We start from the raw sequence: 19,931 nt of genomic DNA on the forward strand, positions 1-19,931 counted from the left end.
TGATCATATATGAATTAGTGTCATGTCATGGAAATTCCATTAAACCAGGACTCAGGATCGAATACATAATTATTAATTAGAGCTGTATTAATTAGAGAGATTAACAACTTTTTACCAGGACCAAAGGGAGGGAGATTTTTGGAGGGAGCCGAAGAGGGTTTTTCTATCATTTTTCTTTCTCAAGGGGATCGATCGAGTCGGGGGAATATTGAAGAAAGTTTTCAGAAGTTTGCGGGGCACATATTCCATGGCCGATCAGCTGGTGCGGTGACCAATAAAGACTGCACTGCGCACATCATGTATGTACACGTACACTTTGGATTTATGTAGGATCGATGAAGCCATTGGAGAAAGTTATATGTGCCGTACAATGCCAAAATGCATAGCTAGCTAGCTGCATATTGTCAATCATGTTGTACGTACCAGCCAATGACGCACAGCCGATGACCTCAGATACTTTCTAGAGCGTTTAAATCCCAACCACATAAAAAAATAAAATAAAATAAAAAATTACAGTGCAATAAAACCACACCCACGTCGGCTGCTCAAACAAAGGATCCCTCAAACAAAGGAGCCCTTGAGGAGTACTGCAAAGTTGAGCACAACCATATAAGCCAGTTAGTGCCCATTTGGCCCCATCAGCGTACGTAGATATATAAATACATGATTGAAGGCCGATGTATGTTCTAAAAGATGGAAGCCGGCCAAGAAGATAAACAGAACTTTGCTGCTGATCTCTCTCTCTCTCTCTCTCTCTCTCTCTCTCTCTCTCTCTCAAATTAAGAGTCCAAGCATAGCTCCTGCAAGGTTTCAATATCCGGCCATCACAAACAGCAGCTAGCTAGCTAGCGCTGAAAGGTTCGCTACGCAGGAGAGATGGCGCCGTCACCCAAATCTATGTATATCCTTTCGGAATTGGGATTAGGGGGCCGGCATCATTTATCCTGCATAGGAAACCTTTCACGCTCAAGAAGTGATCTCACGTACGTACGTATATATGTAATTTTAAGAGGTAATGTGAAAGCAAAGGTGCATGCATGCATGGGTGTTAATTACTTATCCTGGCCTCTTGTCTTTGAATTCTCACCCTCATGATGTCAACGCTTTTCATTTGCATCCGGTTCTGAATTTGATCTTTGATGAATCTATGAGCTGCTTTGATCGATCCCTTTTGATCTTCTTCCTCCTTGCTTTTTTTTTTATTTTCTTTAGAAGCAGGGGAAAATTAGCTGTGTATATATACATGAACAAGTGAATCACATAATCAACGCCCTGAAATTCCATGGATATAACACAAAATTTCAATTCTACTTACCTTTTTTTCTTTGGATATATAGCCTGAGATAGTATCTCTCCCATTGATGAATATGGCTTCTAGGGTAATTCAAACCTTGAATGTTGTTAAAAGGCCTTGTTGGACACAGGGGTAGAACTAAGATTTGGTATTTGCGGGGGGCAATTGATAAGGTAGGGACAACCCTCCATGAATCTCGTTGGTTTAGCTGACTACTTTTGACAATAAACGTCCAGCAAATCCTGTAATCTCTAACTATGTAAGATTTGACGAGCTAATAGTTTATCTTGTTCTCATTTCCTATCTCTATAAATTCCGTCTTGAGTTAATTTCTTCCATTTCACATCAAATCTTCTTTTTTCTCTGAATTCCATCAGCATTCTCACTCTTTAAGCTTTCCTTTCTTCTTACAATGGCTCAGCCTTCTTCTTTCAACGAATCCTTGATCAAAATATGAGGTATTCCACAGCTCAACCACTAGTCATTTCTGCGTCTGTCATAGGAGTCATGATGTAACAAGAGAGTAATCTAGCTAATAAGTCAGACACTGACGCCATTTACAAACTAGTGAGTCTTGGTACTCGCTGCTCCTCATTCATGATTGTTTTTTTCCCAATGGTTGCAGTCCAGAACCCGTGAGGTGGAAAGGCTTAACGAACAAATTGATGTACTCTAGCAAATTGTTCAGGAGTCTCACGTAAGGGAATGAGCCCTTCAGCAAGAGAACAAAAGGTTGAAGTCCTTACTAGACTCTTCATTTTGCTTACCAGCTCCTTTGGATAGGGATAGCATGACACTTTATGAAGAGAATGAACGTCTGAAAAATGAGGCTAAGGTGAGGTTTGGATAGTGAGATGAAATGAGATAAGATGGTTTTATATGAAAGTTGAAAATTAAATAAAATATTGTTAGTGTTAGGGAGATTTTTCCCAAAAGTATTAGTCCAACCCAAGTAAATGCGGCGCCTAGCTCAAAGCCAGGCCGAGGCCCATTCGACTCATAAAAGCCTACCTGCGGGATTCCCAACCTCAGGAAAATGCAGGTCAAGCTAACGAGCCGGATGGTCCATGGCCTGGAGAGCACCTAATCCCCCTTCACTATGGAAAGAGAACAAGCCACCTTGATAGAACTCCACGACCTGGTACCCCCTCCTGGAGACCATTTTGCATTAAATGGCGCTAGCAAGAGGCACCCTTGGGCCAGAGGGGTAGGGCATGGGTCTCCAACCCCAGGGGCAGGTATAAAGATTGTCCTTTGAACACTGACCGAAGGTAACTAATAACAAACAACCTGGTTTTAGAGTCTCTCCTCTTTTCTTCTATGGACCTCAGAGTGATTTTGCGTGTGTAGGTAAAAAGGAAGGCCCGAGGAGCCCGACTCAAAGGCATACAAAACACGACGTTAACAATTAGAATATTATTTTTTAGTATTATTATTGTTTTAGGATTTGAAAAAAATTGAATTATTTATTATATTTTGTACATGAATTTAAAAAAATTGTAATGATAAGATAAAATGAGTTGTGATGAGTTAAAACAATCTTTGTATCCAAACCCAGCCTAAGAGTCTCAAATTTATGTAATCTTATTCTAATAAAAATTACTTATATTTTCTTCTAATTGTGCTTAGTCTGTCTCATAATGGAAGTCTTACAAAAATTTCAACCTCCTGCTCATACTTGCCTGTGAACTTAAAACCTCAAATTTGATCAAAATCATTTCTAAAGTATTTAGGATCTCTAAACCTATGTCACTAGGGGATTCGTGAGTCTCTCACAAATAAGTTATAATCAATTGGTCTTCACAAATAAAAAAAAAAAAAAAACTGTGGACCTGTGGCGTATCAATGGCTCAGGCTCAAGAATCCAAGATAAATTATAATAATTAATGGCTCAGGCTCAAGTAAGTGAAAAAAATGTGAATTTCTCACAAATAAATTATAATCAATTAACAATGGGTCATCATTAAAAAAAAATGTGGCTCATCAACGGCTCAAGCTCAAGAGTCAAGATAAATTATAATATTATGATGCAAAACTTCTAGGTCTATGGATTTAGAACATTAACAACAAAAATGAAAGGAAATAAAATAGAGTTTTTCTTAAAGGATGAATTCTGGACTCATTTAGCATTTAGAAAGGAGTTTTTCCTAAAGCATTTCTCCTTGAGGACTCTGGCTACTACTGAACTAGGGTTAGAGGTAATCCTCCAACATTATTTTGCAAGAAGAGCACAGTTGAAATTCTCAAAATTCTTTAGGCCTAAGCCTAGTCCTATTTTCTTTGATTTACTCATCTATTTCCATCCCACTCAGTGGATCTTGCTTTCTTGAGCTTGCTAGCCCCACCAGAAAGACCTAACTTGTTTGTTGAGATCCTTTAGGAGCTATTTTGGTAGCTTAAAGATCCCCATGCTATATGTTGGGATGGCCTGGATTACTGATTTGATTAAAATCTCTTTACCTGCTTGGAAAAGGAGTTTAGTTTTCCAGCTGCTCAGTCTAGCTTGCACTTTGTCAAGGATTCCTTTGAGAGACTTGGATCTAGATCTTCCTACAAGGGCTGGCAAGCCTAGGTATTTTTCATATGAGTTGGTCCCCCTGATCCCAACAATACTTGTGAAAATATCTCTGATTTGTTTACTTGTGTTCTTGCTAAAAAACATTAATGTCTTCTCCTTGTTAAGCCTTTGATCCGATGCTCTCTCATAAAAATCCAGCAGGTAGTAGAGTTGGCTTTGCAAAATAGAAGAGAGTCATCTGCAAAAAATAGGTGATTAATGTGTAGGTGGTATTTTATAATTGGTAATCCTGAGATCGAACCCTTATCCTAGTTTTGTTCAAGAGACAGTTGAGAGCTTCTGTGCATATTATGAAAAGGTAAGGGGAGAAAGGGTCCCCTTGCCTTATGCCTTGAAGAAGGACAAAAGAAAGTCTGAGGTTCTCCATTGATTATGATTGAATAAGAGATTGAAGTAACACATTTCATGATAAGATCTACCCAAGCTGCTATCATTTTAGTCATGATAGATTTCAGGAAAACCCATTCTATCCTATCATAGACTTTAGTCATATCTAACTTCAGAGCCATATACCCATCTCTTTCTTTAGTCCTGGCCTTCATTGTGCGTAAAGCCTCAAAGGAAACTATAATGTTATCTATAATAAGCCCTGCTGGCACAAAGGCTGTCTTTATGGGGGATATGATACTAGGCAGGATCCTTTTCACTATTTGCCAAGGTTTTTGCAATGATCTTATAAAAGACATTGCATAAACTAATTAGCCTAAAGTATGTGACTAAAATTGGGTTAATCTTCTTGGGGATAAGGGCTATAAAAGTTTCCTTGATTTTGTCCTCCCATTTCCCACCATTCAGTACTTCTAAAGTGGCCTTGCAGACTTGGCTACCAACTGTTGTTCAATAGTGTTGATAAAAAACAACAGAAAAGCCATCAGGCCCTAGGGAGCCAAGAGGTTTCATGCTAAGGATGGCTTTCCTTACTTCTACTTCAGTGAAAAGGGTCGATAGGCTAGCATTCATTTCCTCAGTTACGTTACCACCTGCTCCATTGGTATCAGACACTCTTCTATACCAGTTGGTTGTGAAGTTGAAAAAAGGGTCTTGAAGAAATTATGGAAAACTTGACAGATTGAAAGGTGATCCTACACTCTTTGGCCTGTGCCTGATTGAATCTTGTTGATTGTATTTGTTTTTTTCCTCTAGCTAGAGCATTTGTGAAAATGCTTGGTGTTGCGGTCTCCATCCTTTAACCAGGCATGTTTTGCTCTCTATTGCCATTAAATTAGGTTTTCTACATCCATAAGGGCATTGAGCTCTTTTTTAATCAATTTGATTTCCTCATGAAGGTCACCCTGGTTATCTCTTCTTAGTTGGTTAAGAAGCTCATTCTTCTCCTTGATAAGTGTCCCTTGGCCCTGGTGTGTGATCTTGCTCAAGTCTTTAGTTCAACTTGACAACAGGAGAGCCCTTTCATAGTGTTGTACAATTTGTTGGGGGATCTGGTAGAGAATTCCTAGACTTTCTTAATGATTTCCTCACACTCCTCCTGCCTGGTCCAAGTAGACTCAAACCTAAAGATTCTTCTCCTCTTACTAGTGGGGATTTGGCCTATTTTCTGGACTAGTATGGGACTATGGTTAGATTGAGAGCAGTCTAAGTGAGTTACATTGTAGTTGCCAAAAGATTGAGCCATAGGGTATTACCACAAGCCTTGTCGAGTTTTTCCTTTGTGAAATGTCTGTCTTCCCTATTATTTGTCCAGGTGAATCTATTCCCACTAAAACCCAGGTCAAAAAGATTGCAGATAGAGAGTGCCTATCTGAACTTGACCATTTGAGCATATGGTCTGCTAGAAGCCCCATACTTCTCCTTGTGATGAATGATCTCATTGAAGTCATCTAGGCACAACCAAGGGGAATTTGTGTCAGGTTTTAAGGCCTTAAGGAGTTCCCAACTCTCATGTCTCTTAGCTGTATTTGGGTGACCATAGAAACCTGTAATTTGCCACTTTGTAGGTTCTATTGGGAGTTTTATCAAGGCTGAGATGTGCCAAGTAGTATAGTTTTGAACCACAACAGTTATAAGTTTATTCCATAATAGAGCCAGACCCCCACTTCTTTCTCTACTGTCCACACAAAAATAGTTTTCAAAACCCGTCTTTAATCTAATTCTTTCCATTTTCACACGGTTACAATTAGTTTTAGAGAGAAACACCAAGTTGGGTTGCACTTTGTATTCACCTAGAGGTGAAGTTCATGCACTGTACGAGGGTTCCCAAGCCCTCAACAGTTCCAGCTCATACAATTCATTGGTTAAGGTGGGGTTGCGCAGCAGCCTCCACGCTACTTGCTTGAGTTATGCTTTGATCAAGCTTGAACTGTTGTTTTGGTTTCTTATTAGCAAGGGTTGCTCGAGTGCTAGCCCTTTTTCTGAGAGGTCTCTTTCCATTTGGAGGGAAAGGAAGGTCACTTATCATGTTAGTGACATTATAGAGGGTAAGGGATAGATCCCTTGCCTTCCTCTTCCAGGATTTACCTTTCACAGGTTTAAGAGGGGTGTTTTCTTTATTACCATGGACAAGTTCTGATGGAGGGACACTAAGGTTTGTGAGTATGGGTTTTGGTGAAAAAGAGGTCTCATTAGACACCATAGCCATGCCTTTTGGGAATAGGGACGTAGGGTGCAGCGGGCTTACCTATTTAGGAAAATTTTTAGGGCCTTTGGGAGAGTTGTCCTTTCTTTGTGTAGAGGTTCCTTGCAAAGTGCTTATTATCCCTGGATCTCTGGACGCATGGGGGGAAACAAAATCAAAAAGCAGCTGAACTTCCCTAGCATCATGAGGTAGGTTGACTTCCTTAAAACCTGCTTCCTTTGCCAGAGTGGGTGCCTCAGTTGCTGCTTTTGACATTGACTTGGACTCCCCATGCCATGGATTGTTGCCTCCTTCCTCCTCCATGTGCCGTCACCAAGAGGAGCCATGGTGCTCCTGATCCATATTACCACCATATTTCTTCAAGAAAACACCTTTTGGAGAGAATGGGCTGGCTCTTAGCCATTGTCCATATTGCTCTTTAGTTAGATGCTCTGGTTCCCTCTCTGGGCAGCTACCATTATCATGCATGAAGCGACCACATTTGAAGCAGAATATGGAGAGACATTCATACTTGAAAGAGAGCCAGTATTGTTTGTTACCAAATTTGAGAAAACGCCGCTTGGGAATGGGTTTTGTGACATTAACTTAAGTCAGCTCTTAAGAAACTACCCCATCCATACCCCTCAATATCTACCTCGACGTCAAGGATCTTCCCAACTCCAGACCCCACAAGCCTTCCTATATCCTTGTTCATTTCTACGAAATGAAGGTTGTGAATTTGGAACCAAAAAGGTTCATTATGGAAATGGACCTCTGAGAGAGTTAGAGCACCCTCGAACTCTTTCAAGCAAACAAGGTGACGGTCAAAGGACCATGGCCTGCCCTGCAGTACTCTCTGTTTATCTTAAACAAGTTAGAATTCTATGAGGAACAGGTTGGTGCCCAGCTCTTTGAACGTAACCCATCCCTCTATTTTCCACATCTTCGACATGGTTACTGTAAAAGCTTCCTTATTTGCTCTTATGTTGTTGAGAATCATGGCAAGGAGACAGAGTTCTCCTTTCGTGTTGGATGAAAAAACGGCTTCTTCAGGCAAGATTACCTCTTCTTGTTCTTCTTCCATCAGTTTCAGAGATTCCCGACGTCTAATTAAGTCTTCTGCCATTGTTACACCCCTACAGGCCTTTGCCTTAGAGACGAACCAATATTGTTGAGAGACAAAGCTGGGAACAAGCTCACCCTATGTAGAGGAGAGGACTCCGCAAATTTTGGCTGAGTGTAGGAATTAGGTGTTATGTGGGCTACGTGAGTATTGTGGGCAATTTCAATTATATTAAAAAAATGATAATTATTTATATAATATATTAATTTTTTAAAATGTTTTGGGGGGCTACCTTCTATACAATTCCACCCCACTTGGACAACCCTTAATTGGTAGTTTTCCACATATTGTCGTTGCTAAGGACGAAGAGTCGAGTACTAGTGTCGCAAGGTGGTTGTCCTTTATATCTCTAGAGAGTAAGGAATTTTCTCCTTAACCAAGTTCATTTTGAGGGGTAGTTCAACAGTATAGGACAAAAAAAAAAACCCAAAACTGTTAATTCATTTCAAATCAATTATTAATGAAATTTATTACTTTATCAAGTTCTCATAAAAAAAAAATTAAACTCATCATAGCTTCCTTCATACATTAGTGAACTCATCTCAATTAAAAAATATTAAATCCATTTCAACAAAACTCACAAAATATTATTATTCACAATTCAATTCAACTCATCATCACTTCCAAACATAGCCTCAAGACCTAAAAAACTATTAGTTTGTCGTTAATCAATGAATAAATCCAACTCCTTCACAAAGTGCAATTGTGGCTACACATAAAGTTTTTACTTCAGAAAATATCACGTACACCAGCTTCTTTGCCGCATTTAATTTTGCTTCCCCCATATATATTTGGTTGCGCACTAAGGCTGCGTTTAGATATTGAACTGAGTTAAACTGAATTGAGTTCTTTATGAATACTAGCGAATTGAGTTAGTGAAGTGAGTTATGTGAGTCCCATCTAAGATGAGTTTAGATATATTTAGATATTAATATGAGTTTAAAACTATCTATGAGAAGTTAAAAAATGTTGTGAGTCACACATATAAAGAGGTATTAAATTAAAAAAGATTGTAGGTTCCACATATAAAGAGAGTTTAAGTTGATATAAGTTTAATAATTTGAGAGTTGTGTGTTTAGAGGTTAGACTCAACTTAAAATTAGACTAAACTGAGTTTATTTCAGTTAAGTTTAACAACCAAACGAGGCATAAGTAAATTACTGGTGGTCTTTGACGTAGGTATTCTAGCCTCATCATTTATTTCAAGCCTCTTAGCCACATGAGCATCTACCTTCTTAAAATATCTAAAGTGTCTTGCTTTCCCTGGATTATATACATGTGTGTGATCTAAGATTATACTAGACAATGTGTATCCGCCTTCCTCGTTCAAAACCACATTAACTCTTACTTTACACCCTACCCTCTTTGTTTGTCTTGGCTTGAGGACATTGGAAGTTTGACTCTTTGTTGTGCCTTGTCACACACACACCAATGTAAACCATCTAACTCTCACATCGTCGTTTTGTCTAGAATTCCTTCTACGCACCCCGAACCCTTTATACTTAGCATATTTCATATAGTAAGACCAGACTTCTTCCTCACTAAAAAATGTAATTCCAACACTGGGCTCTTCAACACCATCATCAACCTTGAATTCTTCGACACCATCATCATTATCAGGCCCATCATCAACCACTATTTCATCATACTCATTATCCGATAACTTTATAAAGAAAGCCATATCAACTTAGCCCTGGAGAACTTACATTTAGTATTCGATAATTGAATTAACATATCATTTTATTTTCTTCATATTATTAACATGAGAAGATTATAAAAATTTTCATCATCACATTCAACATTCTATTAAAAGATAAAACAATGTTCAGGCATACTATAAATTTCGTGTCAATTCAATTGTTAAAATTATAAATTCTTTGCACTAACTGAAATGAAATAAAAACTTTATCTATTTCTTACAAAAAGCTCCACCTCATAGACCAATGACAAACTATTTAAAAGATTAGTTTCAGAAGTCAAAACATAGAAATATACTTCTTTTTCTTTTTGCTTGGCTTCCCCAACCACAATCCTTAACATTTTGTGTGTAGAATTATTCTTCCTGTGTAATGTGTATTCCTATTACACAAAGAAAATATCCCTACAAAACAGCATACTGATCTTACCCAGAGTGCATGCAGAAAAATTATTTAATATATGCACCATTATCCTAATATTTAACATATTGGGCTTTAAAGCTAGTTTTCTGAAACTTTAGAGACATTGAAGGGGACCTTTTGGCCCCACTTTTAAGGGAAAGCTGGAATATTTGCATTGGATTCTAAAATCAAAGAAGAAAAAAGACATTAGTTTTGTGCGAGCAAGGAATTCATGAGAACTTTTGGGGATCCAACCAAAGGTAGTTAAGCATGGTTCATGTGCTTAACATAGGATCCATAAAAATCATTTTACCCACCTAACTTAGCTTTTTCCTCCTAAATCCCCTATATGTGGGTCAATAGGACTCAATAAGGAACCTTGGCGAGCAATACGAAAGTTAAAAAAAAAAAAAAAAAAAAATTAGGAAATTTCAAATTTAGAAGAAGGGGAAAGAGGTTTTTAACGGTCATGAATGAGTGTTCTTTACAATTATTTATTCTAAACATTTTCTGTAATTTAAATTGAGGTAATGGCAACAATTTGGTGGGTATTGGAATTATTATTAGGGACCATGAAAAGCAAGTTATTGCAACCAAAAGGATGAGAAGAACTTTCATTGAAGATCCACTCATTGCAAAATCATATGGTGCCTTTCAAGCTATACAGTTTACTCAAGAAATTGGACTCAAGAGAATTATATTGGAAGGGGACTCTTAGGAGTGATCAAGAGCATCAACCAAGATGAAGAAAACTACCATAAAACTAGGCGTCTAACATGGGATACCGGATTTTTGTTGTCACAAATGGAAGTTTGGAAAGCCATACATACAAGAAGAGAGGCCAATTTTGTTGCTGATAAGTTAGCTAAAAAGGCTTTTGAAGCTTGTGGGGATATTGTTGATATGGAAGTTTGTCCACCAAGTATTGTTTCCCTCAATTGAGGTTATCAATGAAGTAATTCCTTTTATGCAAAAAAATTTGTGGACTCTAAACAGTATAAATCAAGAATTTTTTTTTTTTATAAGTATAAATCAAGCATTATATAATCCACCAAATATATTTATGTTTATATCTCTAGAAATTTGAGTGAAACATATATGAAATTCTAATCTCATTTGATCTCTAGAAAGTGTCGTCCTAATTAGACTTCTTTTTTTTTTTTTTTTTTTGTTGGGCTTCTGCAACCACAATCCTTAACATTTTGTGTAATGTATATTCCTATTACATAAAAAAATACATTTTCCAAAAGTTGTGTTCTTACAGGTAAATTTGGATCCCTCTTTTCACTTTGTTTAACTTTTTAACACATTCAGAAATAGAGGTTATAAATGGTGATGGAATTGGACCCCTTTAGTCTTTAGACTAATTCCTATGTCTTGTTTTAGATAGAATTGTCACTTTCAAAAGATCTACAGATGGCAACTGCAGTTGATTTTGTTATTATTTCAAGTTTTGGTGTAGTTAATAAGCATATGTGCAGGCTTGGCTTTCTTATCCATTAAAGCGACAAAAGAACAGAAGTTATGAATGCAAAGCCATTTGGTCACGCAATCTGGTCACAGAAATTGCAAGCATCCCCTGATACCTCCAAAAAGAGAATGCCAAGAAAAAAAAAAAAAAAAAAGGTTCTCAGAGAAAACTACCTATAATTTTTACCTTGAGTTGGCGTAAAGTGAATGTGGAGTCGGAGGGCAAATAAAAAACAATGGGGGGGCCAAATCCGAATCGGGAGGCGTCAAGTTTATGGAGTTGAATCAGTGGTAGAGTTTCTGTGTGGACCCAAATCTTGCCGGAGATGGGGCCGAGTACGGTGGTCAACACCGTGAGGGAGGCAGCAAGTGGATGCGAGATGGGTCTTGTGTTTCGGTTTGGATTCGAATATGTTTTTGAGCTTCTGTGTGGAGCCTTTTGTCACTGGAGATGGGCCGAGTTTGTTAGTGGTCGGCACCGTGATTGTGGGAGTAGGTGGATAGATGGGTGGGTTTCAACGGATTGATTTTCTCTTTACACAGAAGAAGAAAGAACGCAGGCGGAAAGGGGAGATTTCTCTTTACACATAGAAGAAGAAAGAATGTGGGCGGGAGATGTGTTTTGTTTGTCTTTTACATACCACATCAGCACTAGAAGTCATATGCCACATCGAGCGGTCATCTAAAGCGAGCAAAACCAGGCGGCATGGTAGCTTTTCCCATTCATTTTGAGGAGTAGTTCAGCAGTATAGGACACAAGATTTACGAAAAAAATCCAAAACTGTTGATTCATTTTAAATCAATTATTCATGATGAGATTTATTATTTTTTCAAATTTTTATAAGAAAGTTAAACTCATATCAACATATTTCATACATTAATAAACTCATTTCAATTAAAAAAAAGTTAAATTCATTTCAACAAAATTCATAAAATATTATTATTCACAATTCAACTCAACTCATAATCACATCTAAACATAGCTCGGTACCTAAAAAACTATTAAATTGTCATTAATCAATGAATAAGTCCAATTCCTTCACAAAGCATAGTTGTGGCTATACATGAATTTTTATTTCAGAAAATATCACGGACTCCAGCTTCTTTACTGGTGGTCGGAGATCCGCAATTGGATCATGTCTTCACCCTCTCTAAACCACAGCTTTCCTTTTCCTCCATTGTGGTACTTCGCCAAACTTGGTCCAGCATGCATAAAAAAATGAAAAATAAAAATTTAAATACTTAAATATATACCATTTTTATTGAGTTAAACCTTTAGAGCAGTTACTGATCAGAAATTTAGAGTGGTGCTATTTTCACCGAAATTTTTGAATTGAATAATGTAGATTTTTTTCTATTTTCTTTAACTATTTTTTAAACTCTTTTGATTTTTTTTTAAATATAAAATTATTATAAAATATTTTCTTAATTATTAAATAAAAAAATTTATACAAAATATGTATATAATTTTTCAATCAGCTTTGCTACATACAATCGCTACATGCAGTCGACTGTACGGAATGAATAAAAAAAAATTATAAAAAAATTTTTTTATATTCAAGAGGACCTACATGAATTATAAAAAGTTATAAAACTAATTTTTTTTTCATGTAAGTCCCGTATTAATTTTTATTTTTATAACTGACTGCACGCCGACTATCTCCAATTGTAAAAAATATTTCTCCTTTTCAATACCTCTGTCATTTCTCGACAAATTTAATACAGCCCGACTGAACTAGCCGTCGAGAAAGAGACGTCATTTTCCTAAAAAGACACTTTGACGTGAGTGGACATTTCTTTTCTCAATTTTTTCAAATCATTTTCTTTATTTTTCTTCTGTCCTTCCCGTGCAGTACTAAATAATATGGCAAAACATTTTATAGACTACAGTAAAAAAATTAATAAAAAAAGCTTTAGACATCGAAGAAGTTATTTACCATTCGAACTAGAAATATTACACCCGAATTGGATATTTAAGGACAGAATAAAACTCAAATAAGCTAAAAATAAATAAATACTATTCAAGAGCGGTATAAATATTATTATAAAAATAATTTTATATTTTTATTTTTATTTTTTATATAAGAAATACTTGGTTTTTAAAGAAATTCTATAAAAATAAATTTCTAAACTGATTTACTTTTAACAAGAGATTTATTTGTAAATTTAATTTTATAAAATTCTTTTATATTTCTATCGTGAATGAAAAGGAATGAAAGATGGGTCACCTGAGCCTTGTGGACGCCATTGGGTTTCTCAACCGGGATGGAACGTCCTTCTTTCTTTCTATTCGGCCATTATTTGAGGGGTAGTGGCTGTTATTTCTTTCGGCCCATAGCTCTTGCTGGACCGAGGCTTCCCGCTAGACCAGACTCCTGATGAATCGTTCCTTACGTTGGGCCAAGCCTTCATCGGTATGGCTCTTGTGGAACAATGACCATTAACCAAGTTCGGCCCAAAAAATTCCCTCCAATGGTTGTTGAAGTTTCAACACATTAGTGCTATTGTATAATGAAACAATGTCAAATACTAAACTATTTCATCTTATCTCACATGATCTCATTTAATTATTATAATTTTTTTAAATTTTTACACAAAATATAATAAATAATTCAATTTTTTCAAATTCTAAAACAAAATTAATATTAAAAAATCATATTATAATATTTATTCAACTTTCAACAAAATATCTCATCCTATCTGAATTGTGTAATCAAACGAGGCTTGAGTTACATGCTATTACTTCAACTTAATTTCAAGTATTACAGGATTTTGAACCTTTTTTTTTTCTCCTTAGAACCGACTATCTTGCAAGTTCAATGATCTTAAATTTGAGTTTCGATTCGACGTTTAGTTTATTTAACTTACTACAAAGATCACGCAAGAGATTGCACAGGATTTAAACTTAGAAAACAAAAAAGTATCGCAACATTTATATGGTCTATAATTGTTGTTGTTGTATCATAATTTCGTTGAGATGATCACTCGTATTATACACATCCAATACTCAAATACTTATAGATTTGAAGCCATTTTTCAAAGATAGAAGCTTCAAAGATCATGGAACATGTCTAGAGAGATTTTTGAATAAGGACAGTTTCAATGCTAAAATCACACACATTTTAGTGGGATTTCGAATCCCATCACCACATCCCTATCGAGTGGAAGTGCCATTTGAGCTAAAATGAATTGGCCTGAATTAGATTACAATCTCAAACCATATTCCAAAAGATACTTCAAACTCAACAGCTGAAGAACAAATTGAACTATTTCTATAGAAAACTGCCTGCATCTATGCAGTACAGAAATACACATTCACCAGCAAAAAGATTATCAAAAGATGGAAATGCTTCCAAAATTCCAGAAGATTATCTTGGCACTATATAAAGAACTATGATCTGTTTAGGTGAGTGAACAATGAAATTCACGAAGGCAAACAATATTATTAAGTAACATATATGACAACATTTTGAAAGACATAGGCCATCACGAGGAAACAGTAATCTTTTTTCTAGAACTTGATGTAGACGATGCCCAACACCAAAAGCAGCAGCAGCACCAACCACTCTAGACATATAGGGAGTAGAAATGTGGACAGGTACAGGAAGATGTAAAATACCAAGCACTCGATCAAATACTTAGAATATTTTAGTATATCTTGAAATATTAGTGAATTAGTTTGAGTTAATATGTTTTATTTGATTTTAGAAAATGAGAGAAAACAAAAATTGAATTAAAATATTATAAAGTTAAAAAATTCATGTTTGATTATAATTTTTTTCATATTATTTTTGTTTTCAAATTTGAAAAAAATAGTATTTAGGTTTTTTGTGTTTTGTTTAGAAGATTAAAAAAATTATAATAATTAAATAATGATTAAATGAAAATTTAAAATTGAAAATTGAAAATATTTGAGTGATGTTTGATCAGAAAGAAATACCTTAGAAAATTTGAAAATACTTGAAAACAATTGTATAGCCAAACGGAACCTAAATCTGGAAACTATAGTTATAAAATAATTAGAGCTGTACTTTTTGTTTCATTTTTTTTAGAACTTTAGTGCGTATTTTTTAATTTGACAGATATGACACTAATGATTTTAAACATGTTAAATTAGACAACTCATTAGCTCTTTTAGTCAAATGTATGCGACAGATAAAAATTAAAAAGGACAAAAAAAAAAAAAAAAGGTTAAAAACAAAAAAGAAATGAATAAAGAGGTGGATTAGGTTTACAGGCCGCCACCTACCGTGGAGTGATTAACGCCAATATTGGTAATGGGGTCTTGAAAGAGTAGTGAGGTAAAACATGAGAGCTTGTTGACTTTACGAGCCTTTAGCAGCTTGGAGTCAACACACGAAATGAAAATACACGTAGGGTCAGTTTGAGGAAGAGACACCTTTGAGCACGGCCGAGACTTTAATTTCTAATGCAACGGAGATGAGATGAAATGAGAAGTTATTAATATTGGAGATGAGAGATTTGGATAGTGAGTTGAGAATCTGAAATGAGATGAGATTAGATTAAATTTTAAATAAATATTATTTTTTAATATTATTTTTATTTTAAAATTTGAAAAAAGTTGAATTATTTATTATATTTTGTTTGAAAGTTTAAAAAAAATTATAATAATTAAATGAGTCGAAATATTTCTTGTATTCAAACAACCATTGATTCGGAATAAAGCTAGAGGAAGACTTTTAACCCCATGTTTTGAGAAGTTTGGGCAGTTTTCATAACTCATGCAAAATAATCATGTTGCTGTACTTAGAAGCAAATGCTTGAGGATAGGAGATGAATTGCAATGCAAGTCTTTTAGAAGGAAAGTATGCCGATTTGAGAAAAGTCAAGTCATGTCTAAGGTTGTGTTTGGATAATTTTGATCACTTCACTATATTTCATATTTTATTATTACCTTTTATTACTATTCAATATGTTATCATTACATTTTTACTTTTTTTATTGCTATTCACATATTATCTAATAACACCTCATTATCCAAACATAGCCTAAGTATAGATATAAATAGTGAGAATTTCTTACTTTGATTAACATGAAATCTCATTAATTATTATAATCAAGTATTTTGTTAGCAACTAATGAAAGTTCGAAAGAGAAGCTTAAGTTAAAAACCATATTTTAAAAAATTAGAATTAAATTAAGGAAAATAACTTGTACTTTAATTTTGAGAAATTTAATTCATGCTCTTTCAATTTAATCAGCTTGATATTTTTTATTATACTATTAATACTTCGTTAATACGTTAGATAACGATAGAGTGCTACATATAAAAGAAATTAAAAAGTCATTTAGGTTAAAAAGATTAATATATATATATATATATATATTAATTCTTGCAAATGATATTACGATACGTTGTTGGATTGATAATGATCGAGTAAAGCAATGCTACATAAAAAGTAAACATACAGTCATGAGGCAAGATAATGACTTTATTAAATTTTCACATAAAATATTTTATTTTATTTTTAAATTTAAAAAAAATATATATTATTAAAAAAATATATTATAATAATTTTATTCAACTTTTATCTCATCTCATCTGCAAAAACAAACTAGAACTTGATCACATGAAGTAAGAAACTCAAATCTGAAATACCGAGATTAATTTGCTTAACAGACAAACAACATGGTAACATACATTTAAATAATACCACATGATAATATTGTTGAAATATCATCAATATAATATACATATATATTGTGGTCTTTGAATTTTAATAATTTTAAAGACTATATATAAGACTATCATTGTTAGGTAAATACTAGTTATGTTGATAGTCATAGTATCCACAAATAGAGTTCTAATACGAAGAATTCTATATTCTATATTTTTATTCTACTCTTATCTACCTATGTTACTATGATGAACTGACAATGCCTATCAACCTTCAAATATTTCTTTAGAAAAAAAAAAAAAAAAGTAAATCCATGGGTGATAAAATGTACAACATTTTATGTCGTATGATGAAAGTCGAGTAAAACTGTATTACATAGCATTATTCTTCTTATATATAGTGTATTTTCATCACTATTATATTAATATGTTATTTCCTATTAATCTTTGAATTCTTTCTTTAAAAAATGCAAAATTAATGCCTCAAATTAATTTGATGGAGTTGACCCTCCACCAAATTAAAATGTCAAAACTCTTAGGAGGAATTTCAATATCTTCCAACAAATACCGTTTTAGCTCCTACTTACAATCCATTAAGTCTGCTGATTTTTGTTCTTTATGGAAGTTTCTCAAAAAAGCCAAGGGATTAGTTGAAGAGCTACTCCTCATTGAGATAGTACTCTCATTACAAGTGTCAAAAATGCTTAACTTAGACCCACTTGTGTAGCTACCACCAAATGCAACATATTGTTCATACAAAAGTTCCATATCCCTCTAGAGGATTTCAGCAAATTCCTCACCCTTCCAATTGCCCTATGTTTGATCGAACCAGTATGCTTAAATAACCAATCCATACCACATATCAAGAATGATAGCAATAAATAACATGTTTATCTTTCCAAGATCCCTCCTATATTTATCAATTTTGCTTTAATTCCAAAGGTCGTCGCACTCCAAAGTTGATTATTACTGTTACAAAACTATATAAGTTTGCTGGAATATTAATAAGCTCTTGAAAATACATATTCGCATTGGCATATAATGCACTAGAAATACGCAATGTGATGTTATAAAATATTCCTACAAACTTCGAAAAGTTTTTTATAGCCTTCCAATCATCAAACTTTGGAGTTCCTAATTCCCTTCTCTTGTGCCCATCTTCAGACAAATAAACTTGTGAGCACGGATCCTAATCAAGCAAAATTTGTATGGCTTTTTTATACTTCTCAGTCATATCCAATATAAAAAAAGTCAAGTATCGTGTAGTAGGTACGTAAAGACACAAGAAACTATTACATGGAACTTTTGACCTCTAAACATAAAACTTAAAAGTGGCAAGTCTTTGGGAAGAAAACTTTACATACCTAATCAAATTACGGATCTTTGTGATTGAGTCATCAACTTCTTTTAAATCTTCTTGGACAATAAGGTTTAAAGTGTGCGCAGTACACCTTATGTGAATAAAGTCATGATTCGCAACACACTTTGTTTTTCCTACTTCAACTGTTCTTAACCAATCAATAGCAAGTCGTTAGAGGTAGCATTATCTGCCGTTATTGTAAGAATTTTGTCAATGCCCCAATCAAGCATACACTCCTCCAACACCCTCCTAATCGTTGCCCATTTATAATTAATAATACGAGTAAATGAAATGATCCGCTTGTGCAACTTTAACTACTATCGATAAAATGAGCCGTGACACACATATAATTAATGTTTTGGATAGAAGTCCAAATGTCGGTAGTCAAGCACACTCTTTGCGTGGTAATCATAAATATTTTTTTTTTCAAACTATCATTCTCTCTCAAGAATAGTTTCATATAATCTCTCATTACCGTAAAACGAGAAAGAATAGGAAACCTAGAATCAAGGGATTTAGTATAGTCCCGAAACCCTTGGCCCTAAACATTCAAAAAATCCAACGCATCAACTATCACCATCCTAGTAAAGGCAGCCCTAATTGTTTTCTTGTTATACTTGGTCATCCCTAGTCTTTTCTCCCTTTCCCCTCCTTCAAATCTTGCCTTCGGAACTAAGAATTGTTAGCCATTATCCAATCTATTCTTACAGCTTTTAGGGTAAAGGTAGATGTGTACCTTCAAAGCTGAAGTACCTTGCCTCTTAGGATGACATTTCCACAACCTCCCACAATGATTATAAGTTGTTGTATGTTCATTGGGATCACAATCAATAACACTTGTGAAATGATCACATACCTCAGACCTATTCTTGGGTGTTGGGAAGATTTTTTTTTTTTTTTAGGCCTCAAGCCCATGAGGATTGACCCAAACCAAACATCAGGAGGGTCCACATAAGATGGTCATATGGATCTAGGTCAAGATGGGACATTACACAGGGAGTGCGGAAGGCCAAACCAGCAAAAGGGGAGGAAAGCACGCAAAAGGAAAGGGACTGGACCTCAGAACAACACCAAGAGATCACGCCACATTAAAGGCACTCACCAAGAAATCACGCCGCATTAACTACTTAAACCAGGGGCCACAACGCATTAAAGTAGGCATGGTGGAGGAAACCCCGAAGGGACACCTATCCACCCAATCTGCAGGGTATGGTCGTCTAACCTCTGGGGCTGGGTATAAAAACATCCCCAGCTATCAAGTAAAGGGATCAAATTCTTAACTAAGAGTTTACTTGCTACATTCCCACCCTCCCATATTACCTGAGGGTTATCGCTAGCTTAGGCATCAAAGACTCCCGGGGCCATCAAAGGGTCGCCCATTCCCAACTCTTTCTTTACAGTTGCAGGCCCATGAGATCAAAGACCTGAATCACTGAGAGTCCTGATCCTTAGGTGTAAGAAACACGTCGTCAATAGTGGCACCATCTGTGGGATCTGAAAAACTTTAACATGTCTTTCGTACGCTTGCAGGACCCATTTTCAGTTGGTGCAGGACCAAGAAGAAGTAGCATCATTAAACATGGAGACCAGGATAGCAGCCATGGAATATCTTGTAGAAAAACTCACCGAGGTGAATGTTCTCTGCAAGAAAAACCAGGCCCTCAAGATTCGACACACTACAGAGATCCTAGCGTTAGCGAGCACTAAGAATCTAGATGGGAAGAAGCAGATGACAACGAATAGGAAGAGCGGAAAAACATGTAGGACAAGCTTTGCAACCTCAAAAGGAAATATGAG

At 35.3% G+C, this 19,931-nt stretch overlaps 1 long non-coding RNA gene across 1 annotated transcript; it reads left to right on the forward strand.

Moving 5' to 3' along the window:
- Positions 1-334: 334 nt before the first annotated feature.
- On the forward strand, positions 335-19,688 carry LOC122292632. Its single transcript, XR_006236979.1, has 3 exons — positions 335-1,012; positions 10,550-10,552; positions 19,678-19,688. It is a non-coding gene; the product is annotated as an uncharacterized LOC122292632 (long non-coding RNA).
- Positions 19,689-19,931: the final 243 nt, after the last annotated feature.

This window comes from Carya illinoinensis, chromosome 13 (assembly GCF_018687715.1).
Source record: "Carya illinoinensis cultivar Pawnee chromosome 13, C.illinoinensisPawnee_v1, whole genome shotgun sequence".
NCBI lineage: Eukaryota > Viridiplantae > Streptophyta > Magnoliopsida > Fagales > Juglandaceae > Carya > Carya illinoinensis.